Here is a 7,154-nt window from a genome sequence, read left to right as displayed (position 1 = left end):
CCATCTTTAGGTCCGTCCCCAGAAATGTTAATGGTGTTAGCTGGCCTTCAAGGTCAGAAGGGAAACCTGAATCAGACCTGCATCTTTACATTCCCCCCTCTGTCTTGTAACTGACCCAATCCTGGGTTAGCTATGTTACTATTGTTCTGGTTTAAGGCTACATGCTCTTAAGACCATTAACAGAATAGCATTTATCTGCTCTTTGACAAATGCTATGATCTTATTTATGATACAAAAGCCAAATGTTAAAAGTATACCAATTTTTGGTTTTGGCTCCTCGTTCTTCTCCTCTCTTGTGGTGGCCATGAACCACAGCTAGACTATCCTGTACAATTCCTGAGCTATTGGCATAGAAGTAACATTGTTCCCCTAAAACCTGGCATAGTCCTCTTTGGTGTAAGGGGAATTTTTTTTTTACCCTCTAAAGGGCAAAGGGAAGGAGAGTTTAGCCAATTTCTGCCAGTCTCCATGGTTAATTTGGTAAGGGTCTCTTTTAGGGTTTCTAATATCTGGTGCTGCCTGGTTTACAAGAGTAAGAATGACAGCCGATTTCTTCAGGATCCTTGGGCATATAAGTGCAATATGCCTTTATGATTCTTTCTACATTACTAACCTTAGCCAAATTGGTGGGCCATCTAGTGGCCACCTGAGGACCCCCCATTAGAGTCTGCTGGTAGAGGCGTGGACTCCCCTTACCTTTTGCCACATTGAAATCCCATGCCCAGATTAGAGGCAATTAATACCAGAACATCCTATCAAGAACTTTTGCTGTTTCCCCAGCTTTCTGGGACAACATTTGCAGTCCAATGGCAAAGAGACAGGACAGTTTATTTTACTGGACCGATGATTCCTCAGGCTTCTGCCGTGCTAGACCAGCCAGCTTCTGCGGTGTGGCTGGAGCAGGGCTGGAGATCTGTAGAGCCAAAGTCTTTTTGAAGATCACTTCAAGCTGATCGACTGGATCTGGATCACCTCACCAGGTTGAAGGTTTTTCCGAGTCAGTCCACTTAACTCCAGAGAGATACCTGAAACTTTAATAGGGGCTGAACTTTTTGTTTAGTTGCATATCTGTGAATTCCACCTTTAAGTCTTTTGAAAAGGTGTGACCCCCATTTTTAAATATCATCCTCACAGACTAACAAGCCTGAGATCTAACAACAAATATTCAAAGACACTCAAAACTAGAATAACATTTACAGTAGTGCATTGCTGAAATAGTTTTTCTCTCTAAGAAAAACCTCCCTTATCAGAGATAGCCAAATCGAGACTAATGCATTGGTGGAACGAGTCCAGTCTTAACAACCCTGGCCTAATTATTTACATAAGTTCAGCAAGAATAAAGATTGTTCATGAGGACTTTATAAGGCTTGCTTTGCTGGGTCCTTTTATAAGGAATCTCCAGGTTGAAATTTTAGTGGCCACTCTGGGCCAGAAGCCAAGCCAAGCACTTTCCATCAGACAGGCCTGCAATACCTGTTAAATTGGGCAAACTCCTCTTCCCGAGGCTCTCAGCATATGCTGAACTTCCTGCCCCCGCCAGGAAGTGACCTTCTTTACTCACCTGGGAAGGCTGCTGGGAACACTGTGAGCAAGGTATCCAGCCAACATTTCCACGAGGCTTTATGGCTCCATGTTCCATAAAGTCAACCTTAGTTCCTTAAAGCTGTCAGGTCATATCTGAGCCTATGCATGACTCTCAAACAGGACATTCTGGTCAAAGCCTTGGTAAAATAACCAGTATTTCCAATGGTGTCCTACTATGAAATGAACAGATTCTTATTGAACTTATGCAAACAATTGTAATGGCCATGAAAAAAGAATACTCATTGAGTTTCTAAATTTCAGATGGTTTAAGTAGAGAGAAAAGATGAATGCTCTAGAAAAACACTTTATAACATCTTAATCTGGATAAGCAAACATTAAAGGAACAACAATGTTTCTAACAAGAGTCACAAAACTATAATTTTTATTAATTTACTTGGTTCCATGTTTTAAATTTTTGTTCAGGTTCAGTGCAGCTTTTAGCTCTGGAAGTTTCTACCCATGTTAGTACTAACCTAAAAGTTGTCAAGTACTGCATTTATCCCCAAAAAAGTCCTTTCTACAACTTTCATTGAAAAAGAAACACGTTCTGTGACAGAATCTAAAGATCTGAGGAGTTTATTATGATGCACTTTGAAAGAAATTTAGTGACACTTAACATTTTGATTACTAAAGGTGTTAAGTAATGATCTTATACCCGAACATTAAAACTTTAGGGACTGCACATATATTTGAGCAGTTGCAGCATTTACCCATACAGTATAACCTATACAACAGTGCTTTTTAAGTAACTTGGCATCCTGAATGAAAGGACCTAATTGGTCAAAAGACTTTTCTACCACTTGAATACTGGGAAATTAGTTAAAACCTTAAGAAATTACAAAGCACATCCTAAATAGGATTACAAATTGTTACAAATCTGAATACTATATTTATTTAACCAAAGTGGCAATAAAAGATCTCATTTGCCGTTGGGATCCTTTAGCAAAACCTAACTCCTTTTTTTAACCTCAGAGAATTTTAACTAAGCAATCAAAGTCCTGATAAAGATAAGACCTAAACCTTTTGTCTTCTTAACAAAAGAGAAACCATTCATTTACAGAGTGTTAACAAGAGCAGACCACAGGTCCGGAAAAACTTGTCTTTTGAAAGAGAAAAGCAGAATTTCAACCTTATACCAATATACCTTTAATATTCTATTTATCTTAACCTTACACATAAAATTTCTTCTCAATGATTTCCCTACAGGAACCTTTGGCAACTTTCCTTTGCCTTTAAACTTTTTCCCCAAAGCCGTTTCTCTACAAACAACCAGTCTCATCTAAGACAAAATTACTTTCTCTTACCCTCAACAAAAATGTACTTTTATTTTTATATTTTTCTTACATATCCCCAATTTCCTGCATATAGGGTTGCTTTTTCTTATTTTTCCCATCAGTCTGAACCTTTAGTCTTCAAATGAGGACTTAGTAGCTTTTTAACAGTTTTAAATATCCTCAGTTGTTTTGCCACAAGTCAAAAAGCACAAGCATCTACAGACCTCATCCTATACCAATATACCAATCACTAGTTGTGGCTTTTAGTTTTTACCTTATTAGACAGCCAATGAATTTAATCTTAATTTATCAAAGCAAAAACCTTAACAATTACCCATGAAAACTGACACAGACCAAATTAACTATTATTTAACAGGAACTTATTTGTACTGTAGCATACCAACAGACTTCGATTAATTCAAACACTGAATGAGCACATGCGAGACACTTTGTTTCCTAATAAATTTTGACCTGGAAATTTGATGCAAAAACCTGACTTTTGCAGTCCTTTGTTTCTTCTCACCTAAGGCAGAGGAAGAACCTGTTGCCTCTGGCAATTTATGCAGATTAGCCTCTCCCGACCCAGGTGGTACAGAAGAAAGAACGGGGGAAGGGAGAGCAAGAGAAGTGGAGGAGGAGTTTCCAGTTTTAAACTTTTAGCTGTTAACCTGGGAATTGAATGAGGGAGAAGCCCTCACTTCTACATGACAGAGGAACACAGTCAGTGTCCCCTTCAGTATGATTTTATCTCAGTCAGACCAATAAGGTCTCCTTTTCTGCACAGTCCCGTGGGCTTTTCAGGATCTTAAGGATGCTCACCCGTGGAGCCACAGACTCGAACTGGGCAGGCAAGCCAGACGGAGCCGCACATTTACACTCACATACACACCAGAGGTTACTACATTCCTTCCCATAGAATTTCCACAGACCAGACCAAAAACAATGACAATAACAACTGGACAAACAAGTACAGGAGTGGCCACAAAACAGAGGTTTACAGATTTACTAAAGGGCTGACGATGTCTTAGTGTGGCCCTGGGGCAGGAAGTCATGACTCCAGGCTTCCACTTAATACCCCAGACAAAAGCACATGTGCATTTAAAATTCAGATGATAAACTAGCTTACCTCCATAGGTTCTAACAGGTGACTTTTACAGATTACTGACACCATTTTCAGGGTGGCAGAAAAAACAAGAGTGCCTCCCCAGCTCCCAAAACCTAGCTGTCCTTGGGAGTGCCTTTTGCTCTTAGCCCCTGAGTCTGGGAGGAAACAATGAGGCATATCACACCCACGTGGGTGCAGAAACAAAGAGTGGGAGGGGAAGCCAGAAATGTTATTGAAGAGCTACAATACTTTTAGTTTCTCAGGCGGAAGTAATTTTCTTGGCCACTAAGATCCTAGGAGAAAGGAAACATTTTAACCAGGGTGAAAGGTTCCATCTTCTGGCCATCCAACGTTGAAGGTCGGCTATTTGTTCCTGCAAAAAAGATCTATGTGTTTGAAGTAGATTGTCCCATGTCCTCGTCAGTCAGAGTCACAACAAAAATTATACTTAGACAAACAGATGCACAGCAAACAGATGCACAGAGAGGTATACACAAGAGTCTCCAACAAAAACATTAGAGCCACGGAACTCATCTCTTTTCCAGCCATATGCGGGACTGCTACTTACCCGCCTGACCTTTTCTTGATCCACCTTCCGGTGTGTGCAGGACTCACATAAACCCACCTGATGTCTCACCTGAATCTTAACCTGTGCATTCGCTGGGGTCCCTGCAAGCGCCACGGGACTTGACCCTCTCTCAAACCTTACACAAACACGAGTGAGTGCCCTACCTACACCTGTATCTTCAACAGATGCTGCACTTGCCACTTGTATCTCCACGAATGTGAACAGGTAACGACGCTTGCCCATGGAATTCAAACACTTTGCCTCCCTCCCGAGGAGGACTTATACAAACAAAGCACACAGAAACATACCACACCATAAACAGATGCACAAAGAGACAGACACAAGTTGGCTCTATGGCTAAGCCAAGGGCACCCAGCTTTCCCTTGAGCCACCGATGTACGACCTGTTCCAGAGAGCCACCAGAATCCTGGCAAGAGGAGACTTACTTACTCCAGCCCCAGGTTCCCCCTGCCAGCAGGCCGTTTTGACACCAGAGCCACGGAACCTGCCCTCACCCGTGTATACTCTGGAGTCCGTCTGACAAGAGGAGACCTGCCCCAGTCTTCCCCTGTACCTAAAGGGGTCACACTGCTGCCACCAGTGGGGACCCTCTGGACCAAGGGAGTCAAATTCCAATCGCCCCCCTTGGTCCCCTCGGCTTCAATAAACTCCAGAGGCTGGATCCCTCTCTGGTGTGCCAGAGGCTGAATCCCTCTCCAGACTTTTAATCCTCACCCCTGAACAAACGCTGTTGCAACCAAACCACAAGAGGCTCCGGAGGCTGAATCCCTCCCCAGGTTTGCCTCAGAGTGAATGAAAAAGGGGTGCCGAAGGCTGAATCCCTCTCTGGTCCTGTGGGTCCAAGATGTCTCCTGGCACCCATGGCCCTGAGCTTTAACACGGCGCATCCACCTAGCTTCTTTGAAGCCCCACAAACCAAACTGATCAGTCAGACAACTGATGGTCCCAAAGGACCCAGAGGGTCCGAAAACCCAGACAGACAGATGCACACAGAAGGACAAGAAATGAGTGCACTCACCAGCTGGCAATTAAGCCCAACGTGTCAGGGTCCCAGGGGCTCTGAGGGGGGATATCCCGGGAGAGGCCCCATATGTTGTACCCAGATTTTAATATCGCCCCCCAAAACCAGAAACTGCCAGGGAGGCCAAATCACGCATGCAAAAGCAAAGGGTTTTATTATGAATTTAGGCCCGGCCAGCCTAAACTCAGGTTCACAGACTTCAACAACACACTGGATCCATGTGGAGCGAGCCTGGAACCCTTTCTTATACCAAACACAAAAATAAACTCAAATGGATAAAACACCTAAATGTAATATTGGAAACCATCAAAATCCTACAGGACCAAACAGTCAGCAACCTCTTTGACCTTGGCTGCAGCAAATTCTTACTTAACATGTCTACAGAGGCTAGGGAAACAAAAGCAAAAATGAACATTGGGACCTCATAAAGATAAAAAACTTCTGCACAGCAAAGGAAACACTCAACAAAACTAAACAGCAACCAATGGAATGGGAGAAGATATTTGCAAATGACCCATCGGGTAAAAGGTTAGCATCCAAAATCTATAAAGAAGTTATCAAAATCAACACCCAAAAACAAATAATACAGTGAAGAAATGGGCAGACGATATGAAGAGACACTTCCATGAAGACATCCAGATGGCTAACAGGCACATGAAAAGATACTCAAAATCACTCATCACCAGAGAAATATAAATCAAAGCCACAATGAGATACCACCTTATACCTCTCAGAATGGCTAAAATTAACAACTCAGCAAACAACAGATATTGGCAAGGATGTGGAGAAAGGGAAACCCTCTTACACTGTTGGTGGGAATGCAGACTGGTGTTGCTACTCTGGAAAACAGTATGGAGGTTACTCAAAAAATGAAAAGTGGAACTATTCTATGACGCAGCAATTGCACTACTAGGTATTTACCCAAAGAATATCAAAACAAAACAAAACAAAACATTTCATTATTTACAGCAGTGCTATCATCAATAGGCAAATTATGGAGTTGGCCTAAATGTCCATCAATGGTGAATGGATAAATAAGATGTGTTATAGGTTCTAGCACAGGGCAGCGGGCACAGCTAGTGGGTCTTGAGGTGGAAAGGGGGTGCAGCTCCATTCACCCCCATACGCTTCCCCCTCAGGCATGAGCCGAACCCCTTTGCTGGCCAGGCCAAACCAGCTGAACTACCCACTGCAGTGCAAGGGGGAAGAGGGAAAGGGGGGTGGCTCCAGGCGACCCCCAGCAACCCCCGCATCATAGGCAGCCAGAGCTCCAAGACTCCCTGGAGCCAATTGACCACAAAGGAGGCAGCTTGGGCTTCCCTGTTAAGGTAAACGGACAGGAGAATGGTCACGTGAAAAGCAATGGAAACTTACCCACAAGGGAGAAGGGGAATCACCCTCTATGAACAGAACAGAGGAGGCAGCAGATACCACTGGCGATGCCATTAAGCCAACACCCCCTAGCCAGGGTGCTGAGGTCAAGAAGGACGCCTCCACCAAGAAGACTCACAAGAAGAAGAGGAAGAAGAAGAAGAAGAAGAAGAAGAAGAAGAAGAAGAAGAAGAAGAAGAAGAAGAAGAA

General features: G+C 43.2%; 1 pseudogene; it reads left to right on the top strand.

Annotated features, from left to right (window-relative positions):
• Positions 1-5,412: 5,412 nt before the first annotated feature.
• The window catches only part of LOC115283416, a 2,396-nt pseudogene continuing 654 nt past the window's right edge, over positions 5,413-7,154 (top strand).

This window comes from Suricata suricatta, chromosome X, assembly GCF_006229205.1.
Source record: "Suricata suricatta isolate VVHF042 chromosome X, meerkat_22Aug2017_6uvM2_HiC, whole genome shotgun sequence".
NCBI lineage: Eukaryota > Metazoa > Chordata > Mammalia > Carnivora > Herpestidae > Suricata > Suricata suricatta.
Note: the sequence above shows the minus strand (reverse complement) of the source record. Positions and strands in the feature narration are given on the sequence as shown.